Source organism: Hordeum vulgare, chromosome 4H (assembly GCF_904849725.1).
Source record: "Hordeum vulgare subsp. vulgare chromosome 4H, MorexV3_pseudomolecules_assembly, whole genome shotgun sequence".
NCBI classification, from domain to species: domain Eukaryota; kingdom Viridiplantae; phylum Streptophyta; class Magnoliopsida; order Poales; family Poaceae; genus Hordeum; species Hordeum vulgare.
This window is the reverse complement of record NC_058521.1, coordinates 80,248,462-80,258,179: the sequence shown is the minus strand read 5'-3', so window position 1 is coordinate 80,258,179 and position 9,718 is coordinate 80,248,462.

Below are 9,718 nucleotides of genomic sequence, written 5' to 3'. Positions count from 1 at the left end.
CTCTTTATTATTAGGTAAAGATATAGAAAGTGGGTTTGGAGAAGTCATGACTTTAGTTGATGATAATCCCACTATTTTTGAAGAGCGTCAACTTTGCATGCATGTGGATCATGAAAAGAATATCCTATGTGATAGCTATATTGTTGAATTTGAATATGATCCCACATGTAATTATTATTAGAGAGGAAAATATGGTTGTATTTTCATATCACTAAATCACCTCTCGTTATGTAGAGATCTATTGTCTCTTTCTTCTTCCTTGCATATGGTAGCTATTGGTTGTCTTGATAATTTGTTTTCCTATAAAATTCCTATGCATAGGAAGTATGTTAGACTTACATGTGATTTTCACATGCTTTATGATGCTCTCGTTGTGCTTCAATTCTTGTCTTTTATGTTAGCATCATTGAATTATCAATGCCTGGCTAAAAGGCTTTAAAGAAAACGCTTGTTGGGAGGCAACCTAATGAATAAATTTATTTTTGCTTTTCACTTTCTGTTTTGTTGAGTCCACACCATCATAATTCTGTTATGATTGTGTTTTTTATGTTTTAGTTAGTGTTTGTCCCAAGTAGAACATTTATGATTAGTTTTGGTGATAGTTGTTTAATCATGCTGAAAAAAGACAGAAACTTTGTGCTCGCGAAATTATTTTGATTCCTATCCGGAAAGAGCTTTTGAGTTGATTTTTTTGCTGCTGATTGATATGGAAATTTCCCTAATTGTCATAATTTTTCAAAATTTTTGGGATAGCAGAGGTATACGAAATATACAGATTGCCACGGACTGTTCTGTTTTTGACAGATTCTGTTTTTGTTGTGTTGATTGCTTATTTTGATGAAACTATGGTTAGTATCGGGGGGTACGAGCCATGGAAAAGTGAGAATACAGTAATATAACATCAGTCTAAATGGAAATCAAGGTTACTACAGTACCTAAAAGTTGGTGGTTTGTTTTCTTATGCTCATGATATCACGAGTTTCTATTTAAGTTTTGTGTTGTGAAGTTTTCAAGTTTTGGGTGATGTTCTTATGGACAATGGAATAAAGAGTGGAAATAGCTTAAGCTTGGGGATGCCCATGTCATCCCACGCCAAATTCAAGGAAACCAAAAATCCTAAGCTTGGGGATGCCCCGGGAAGGCATCCGTTCTTTCGTCTTCAATCCATCGGTAATGTTACTTGGAGCTATATTTTTATTCTCCACATGATATGTGTTTTTCTTGGACCGTCGTGTATTATAGGAGTCTTTGCTTTTTTTTTGTCACAATCATCCTTGCTGCACACCCTTTTTAGAGGGACATGCACTCATCGTGAATTTGCTAGAATACTCAATGAGCTTCACTTATATCTTTTGAGCTAGGCAGTTTAGCTCCCATGAGCTTCACTTATATCTTTTGAGCTAGATAATTTTGCTCCCATGAGCTTCACTTATATCTTTTAAGCTAGATGATTTTTCTCTAGTGCTTCACTTAAATATTTTTAGAGCACGGCGGTGTCATATTTTGTAGAAATAAAAACTCTCGATCTTCACTTATATCATTTTGAGAGTCCTCTCTCTAAATAACTTGGTAATTGGCGTGTGCTATGAAATTAGTCCTAAATACGATAGGCATCCAAAGAGGATATAATAAAAACTTCCATATTCAAGTGCATTGATTAGTAAGAGAAGTTTGATTCCTCACAATTAGTTTTGAGATATGGATATGGTAATATTAGAGTCATGTTAGTAGGGTGTTGTGAATCTAGAAATACTTGTGTTGAGGTTAGTGTGGCACCCCGATTCAACGAACCGGATTACCAGTGTTTCCAACCCACAGATCATGTCTTCTGGAAACACTCAACAACTTGACACAGAACTGAACTGACTTTATTGATAGCATAATGTTACAAGGGCATATCTTACAATGATAGCAAGGCCAAAGGCACCCTTGGTGCACCACAATATCTACATTATTTACGAGACATAGCGGGGCCTCAAAACTACTAAGTACTTCTACGGCGTAGCGGAACATAGCGGCAACTCCATACACAGGGACACTGTTGTGGACACTTCCTAGTGCGCATCATCAGGACCTCCGTCCTCGGCTTCTCCTGCATCTGGCATGATACACCAGGTGAGTACTTTGCATGTACTCGCAAGCTCATAATAACCAAGCAATGCAACAAACAATAGCATGGCAACAAATTAAGAATAATACTGATAACCCACAAGTATAGGGGATCGCAATAGTTTTCGAGGGTAGAGTATTCAACCCAAATTTGTTGATTCGACACAAGGGGAAGCCAAAGAATATTCTCGAGTATTAGCAGTTGAGTTATCAATTCAACCACACCTGAAAGACTTAGTATCTGCAGAAAAGTATCAGTAGCAAAGTAGTGTGATAGCAATAGTAGCAACGGTAACAGTAGCAGCAGCGACATCAATAGCGACAAAGTAACAGTAGCAGCACTGACAGTAGTAGCGACAGAGTAACAGTAGCAGCGGAGTAACATAGCAAGGACCAGTAGGAAAAACTCGTAGGCATTGGATCGGTGATGGATAATTATGCCGGATGACATTCATCATGCAACAGTTATAACACGGAGAGATATGTAACTAGCTCCAGTTCGTCAATGTAATGTAGGCATGTATTCCGTATGTAGTCATACGTGCTTAGGGAAAGAACTTGCATGTCATCTATTGTCCACCTCTCCCGTGGGAGCGGGGTCCTAATGTAAACTACGGGATATTAAGGTTCTCCTTTTAATAGAGAACCGGAAAACGGCATTAGCACTTAGTGAATACATGAACTCCTCATACTATGGTCATCTCCGGGAGTGGTTCCGGCTATTGTCACTCCGGGGTTGCCGGGTCATAACACATAGTAGGTGACTACAACTTGCAAGATAGGATCATGAACACACATATATTGACGCGAACATAATAGGTTCAGATCTGAAATCATGGCACTCGGGCCCAAGTGACAAGCATTAAGCATGGCAAAGTAGTAGCAACATCAATCTCAGACACATAGTGGATACTAGGGATCAATCCCCATCAAAACTAACTCAATTACATGATAGATCTCATCCAACCCAGCACCGTCCAGCAAGCCTATGATGAGATTACTCACGAACGGTGAAGAGCATCATGGAATTGGCGATGAAGGAAGGTTGGTGATGACGATGGCGACGATCTCCCCTCTCCGGAGCCTAGAACGGACTCCGGATCTACCCTCTAGAGGAGGAACAGGTGGTGGCGGCGCCTCCATATCGTAAAACAAGATGAACTCTTCTCCTTGATTTTTTTCCGGAGAAAGGGACTAAATAGAGCTGGAGTTGGAGGCGGCGGAGCTCCATGGGCCCCACAAGCCTGCTAGGCGCGGCCAGGGGGGGCGCGCCTGGTGGGCTTGTGGGCTCCTTGCTGCACTCCATCGGTTGATTCTTGCGCCAGTATTTTTTATATATTCCACAAAAAATCCTCGTAAATTTCCAGGTCATTCCGAGAACTTTTATTTCTGCGCAAAAACAACACCATGGCAATTCTGCTGAAAACAACGTTAGTCCGGGTTAGTTCCATTCCAATCATGCAAATTAGAGTCCAAAACATGGGCAAAAGAGTTTGGAAAAGTAGATGCGACGGAGACATATCAACTTCCCCAAGCTTAAAGCCTTGCTTGTCCTCAAGCGATTCAGTTGACAAACTGAAAGAGACAAAAGAAAAACTTTTACGAACTCTGTTTGATCTTGTTGTTGCAATTATGTCTAACTCATATTCAGATTTTCAGCAAGATCATAAGCTAACCACATAAGCAATGACATTCAGGTCTCATGGCAAACTCATATCAATGGCATAATCAACTAGCGGGCAATAATAATAAGTTTCAAACGTCAACACTTCAATCAAAAGAATCATAATGCAATGTGAACAGATGGTATCTCGCTAGCTCTTTCTGAGACCGCAAAACATAAATGCAGAGCACCTTCAAAGACCAAGGGCTAACTGAACATTGCAATTCATGGCAAAGAAGATCCAGTCACAGTCATACTCAATATCAATTAAAAGCAAAGTATATAAATGACAGAGGTGCTCTCTAATTGGTGATTTTATAAGAGGATGACTCAACAGAAACACAAATATATAGGCCCTTCGCAGAGGGAAGCATTAATTTGCAGAGGTGCCAGAGCTCAACCTTTGAAGATAGAGATAAATAATTTTGGGTGGCATGCTTTCGTTGTCAATGAAATGACCAAGAGTTTTCACCATCTTCCATGCTACACATACTATAGGCGGTTCCCACACAGAAAAGTAAAGTTTTGACTCCCCCGCCACCGATCAATCACACTCCACGACTAGCCGAATACTCGGGTGTCGTCCATACCAACAACAATCCAGGGGGAGTTTTGTTTGACATTATCTTTTTGATTTGAGCATGGAACTAGGCATTCCAATTACCGTCCCCTTTCTCGTGAATGGTAGTGAATAAATACATATCGAGGATAACACGCCTAGCATGGAAGATACTGATCGCCCCTTGTCACCACATGAGTGGTTCGGGCATGCAAACCAGATTATTTCTTGAAGGTTTAGAGAGTGGCACATGCATATTTACTTGGAATGGCAGGAAGATACCACATATAGGTAGGTATGGTGGACTCATATGGAACAACTTTGAGTTTATGGAAGTGGATGCACAAGCAATATTCCCGCTTAGTACAAGTGAAGGCTAGCAAAAGACTAGGAAGCGACCAAGTAGAGAGCGACAACAGTCATCAAAATGCATTGAGATTAACCAACATTAAGTGCAAGCATGAGTAGGACATAAATCACCAAGAACATGAAGATCATAGAGGCTATGTTGATTTTGTTTCAACTACATGCGTGAACATGTGCCAAGTCAAGCCACTTGAATCATTCAAAGGAGGATACCATCCTATCATACTACATCATAATCATCTCGAGATTCATGTTGGCATCCAAGACAAACCATTATAAGCTCCTAGCTAATTAAGCATGGCATGAGAAACTATGATCTCTAAGTTAACATTGCAAACATGTTTCGCTCACAACAAAGCTGAATCAGTAATGATGAGCTAGTCATATTTACAAAAACAAAATAGATCGAGTTCATACCAGCTTTTCCAGGCTCAGTCACTTCATTATATATCGTCATTATTGCCTTTCACTTGCACGACTAAGCTGGAATCTGCAAGCAAACACAAAGGAGAAGACAAAGTAAAATGGCTCTTTGACAGATAAACATATATGCATGCGAGAGCCACTAAACATTGTAATCATGGTCTTCTACCTTGGCCCAAAGAAAAAGAAAACTATTTACACGGGAAAGCTCCCAACAAGCAAAAGAAGAACAAGAAATCTTTTTGGGTTTTCTCAAACTAGACAAACACACGAGAAGAAAACGAGAGAAAGAAATAAACTAGCATGGATGATACAGTGGAAAAGTGTGAACACCGACTATTAAAGTGAAAGTGTGAGCAAGAATATAAAGTCGGTGAGAAACACGTACTCCCCCAAGCTTAGGCTTTTGGCCTAAGTTGGTATACTCCCATGGATGGTCCGAGCGATACCCGAAATCATAATGGGGTCGTACAGAAGCGCTGCAGCTACCGCCTGAATAGCTGCCTCACAGAGGCAAGCAGCCTTTGCCTCCCTCTCATACTCCTATGCCTCTCTCTGGTTATGTAATATCTCCGTTTTACCTGAAAGTCAAAGAAGGCAGGAGCAGGAAGGGTAATATGGAAAACATGTTGTCGGTTAAATATTAACCGGTATATGAGGGATTCATTATCCCTCTCGAGGAACTGATAGTGTGTCATAGCGGCGCGATCAAGGAAAGCTGTATGGAGCGGGGGATCTCCTTCGCGGATGGGTACTCCAAGAAAATTTACTATGCGAGTGGCATAGATCCCACCAAAGAAATCCCCTTCATTAGCATTATTATTCAGCCTCCTTGCTATTATAGCTCCCATGTTGAAACTTCTATCACCGGTTACTGCGGTCTTAAGAATACTAAGCTCGGGTGCGCAGAGGTGACAATGCTCGATCTTGCCGTTAATGCATCTACCTATGAAGAGGGCAAAGTAATGCAAGGCAGGAAAATGAATGCTCCCCATGGTAGCCTACGTAATATATCTAGTTTCTCTGACAGTTATACCAGAGAAAAAATCTCTAACCTAAGATTTAGGAGGATCATTGAGACTACCCCAAACAGGTATCTTGCAAATTCTATTGAAATCCTCTAAATCCATGGTATACGATTTGTCATAGAGATCAAACAGTACAGATGTGTCACGCCCAGCTGAAAATTTGAATTTCCGAACAAAAGAGGCAGTGAGAGTAGTATACTGTTCGCATTTACCGGAGATGAATTCTTCAAGTCCGACGTTGTGAACAAGTGTATCAAACTCGTCTTTGAAACCTACCTCAATCATGAATTCATCAGAAGGCCATTCACATGGTTGTACCTATGCGTTCCTTTGTTGGTAAGGATCGGGCTCCCGAATCGCGAGATGGGGACCTCTCTTGCTTGAGGAACCACCATGATAATTTCTCGTGAACATCTTCCTTTTCTGAAATTTTCACTGACTCAAAGAAAAAGTGAACAAGGCCCAACGAAACTCATAGCAACTACTCCTTCAAGTGCCTAGAGGCCATATCATGCATCAAAACTACTTGGGACCAGCTAAAATTAGCATGCAAAGCTCAAGAACGGGGTCACCAAGGCAGGAAAAATACGCGAAGTATAAGGCACTAGAGCAAAAACTAATTGGACCAATGGAGAAGTCACATACCAAGGAGCAATTTCCCCAAAACAGCTTGGTGAACGGTGCTTTGCACAAGGAGATCGAAAATCACAGCAAGAAGAGCAAGAACACGGGTTTCAGCTGCGAAACGATTATTTCTGGAGGTAGTAGAAGCAGATGGGTGCTAGAATAAGTGGAGGGGGTACACGTGGGCCCCACAAGCCTGGTAGGTGCGGCCAGGTGGGTGCTCGCTCCTCCAGGGCTTGTGGCCCACTGGTGCAGCCCCCTGACTAGCTCTCCGTCTCAGTATTTTTCAAAAATTCCAGAAAAAATCATACTTTATTTTCACGGCATTCGGAGAACTTTTTTTTTGGGGTACTTTTCTACGGGACGCTAAAAGCAGAAAACAGGGAAAACTAAACTAAAGCTATCATTTTTCTTCTAAGCAACCGAAGGTGAATGCTTGCAACAGAGGTTTGTGACTCCTCGATTCATCCATCTCATGGTCATCGAAAGAAATCCGTCAATGAGTTTGATCAAGTCTCCTTGACAAACTTTTTCGAATTGCAAAAGGAAACGGAGAATTTTCGAATAGTCACTAGGTTACCTCAATGGGGATGTGCATATCCCCAACAAGCAAATCATACTTCATCTTGACAGTAGGTATAGGGCATTCGAAGCTCCCAATAAGAATCGATGAATTTTTTTCGATAACATTGATGCAATGTACTTGATATTGTTTTGGAAAGTGCACCATATGCTCATTACCGTTGACATGGAAAGTGACATTGCCTTTGTTGCAATCAATAACAACCCCTGCAGTGTTTAGAAAAGGTCTTCCAAGGATGACCGCCATGGCATCATCCTCAGGAATATCCAGAATAACAAAGTTCGTTAAGATAGTGACGTTAGCAACCACAAAGGCACATCCTCGCAAATGCCGATAGGTAAAGCAGTTGATTTGTCGGCCATTTGCAGAGAGATTTCAGTGGGTGTCAACTTGTCCAATTAAAGTCTACGATAAAAAGAGAGAGACATAACACTAACACCGGCTCCAAGGTCGCATAAAGCAGTTCTAACGTAGTTTCCTTTAATGGAGCAAGGTATAGTGGGCACTCCTGGATCACCTAGTTTCTTAGGAGTTCCAGCCTTGAAGTTATAGTTAGCAAGCATGGTGGAAATCTCAACCTCACGTATCCTCCTCTTATTAGTCACAATATCCTTCATGTACTTAGCATACGGAGACATTTTGAGCATATCTGTCAAAAGCATTTGCACAAAGACAGGTCTAATCATTTCAACAAAGTGCTCAAAATCCTCATCATCCTTTTTGTTGGATAGTTTAGGAGGAAAGGGCATGGGTTTCTGAACCCATGGTTCCCTTTCTTTACCATGCTTCCTAGTAGTGAAGTCATTCATATCGTATCTCCTATTCTTAGGCTGTGGGTTATCAAGATCAACAGGTTCAATCTCCACATCCTTATCATTGCTAGGTTGAGCATCATCATGAACATCACTATCGATATTATCGTTAGGCTCATGTTCATTACGAGATTGTGTTTCGGCATCAGAGACAGAGACATCGTTTGGACTCTCGGGTGTAACAGCAACAGGGTTCCTAGCGTGCAAATTCCTATCATCTCTCTTTTTCTTTCTAGGATGACTAGGTGCATCAGTGCTAGCTCCTTGAGAATCTTGTTCAATTCTCTTAGGATGACCCTCAGGATACAAAGGTTCCTGGGTCATTCTACCGCCTCTAGTGACGACTCTGATAGAATTGTCATTCAACTCATTGAGCAAGTCATTTTGAGCCTTCAGTACTTGTTCTACCTGAGTAGTAACCATAGAGGCATGTTTACTCAGAAGCTTAAGAACATTGACGTTTCTATCCACACAAGCACTTAAATGACTAAGCATACGAGCATTCTGTTCCAATTGTGTGCTAACATAATCATTGAAACTTTGTTGTTTGGCAACAAAGTTATCAAATTCATCCAAGCATAAGCTAGGAGGTTTATCAAAAGGAATATCACTCTCATCGAATCTACGAAGAGAATTTACCTCTACTACCTGTATCGGGTTATCAAGACCATGGCTCTCTTTGATAGGTGGTAGATTTTTGACATCTTCAGATTTAATGCCTTTCTCTTTCATAGATTTCTTAGCTTCTTGCATATCTTCAGGACTGAGGAATAGAATACCTCTTCTCTTGGGAGTTGGCTTTGGAGGTGGTTCGGGAATAGTCCAAGGATCTCAGCTTGTTCTACAGTTCGTTCCCTGAAAACAAAACCGGCACAACTATCTAGGTGGTGTTTAGAAGCATCGGTTAGTCCATTATAGAAGATATCAAGTATTTCATCCTTTTCAAGAGGCTGATCAGGCAAAGCATTCAATAGCTGGACGAGCCTCCCCCAAGCTTGTGGGAGACTCTCTTCTTCCACTTGCGCAAAGTTGTATATTTCCTGCAAGGCAGCTTGCTTCTTATGGGCTGGGAAATATTTTTCAGAGAAGTGGTAGATCATATCTTGGGGGCTATGCACACAACCAGGAGCAAGAGAAGTGAACCAAGCCTTAGCATCATCCTTTAGCGAGAAAGGAAACAGCTTAAGGATAAAGTAGTGGCAGATCTTTTCCTCACTAGTGAATAGGGTAGCTATATCGTGCAGTTCGGTAAGATGGGGTACAACCGTTTCAGACTCATAACCGTGAAAAGGATCAGATTCGACCAGAGTGATTAACTCAGGGTCGACAGAGAATTCATAATCCTTATCGGTCACAAAGATTGGCGAAGTAGCAAACTTCGGGTCGTATTTCATCCTAGCGTTCAAATATTTTTCTTTCCACTTGCACAGTAATTTCTCAACATCATAACTATCCTTACAAGCAAGAAAGTCCTCAGCTATCTCTCCCTCCATAACACAATCCTCAGGCATATCAGGCAATTCATATCTAGGAGAGCTAGTTCTAACATGC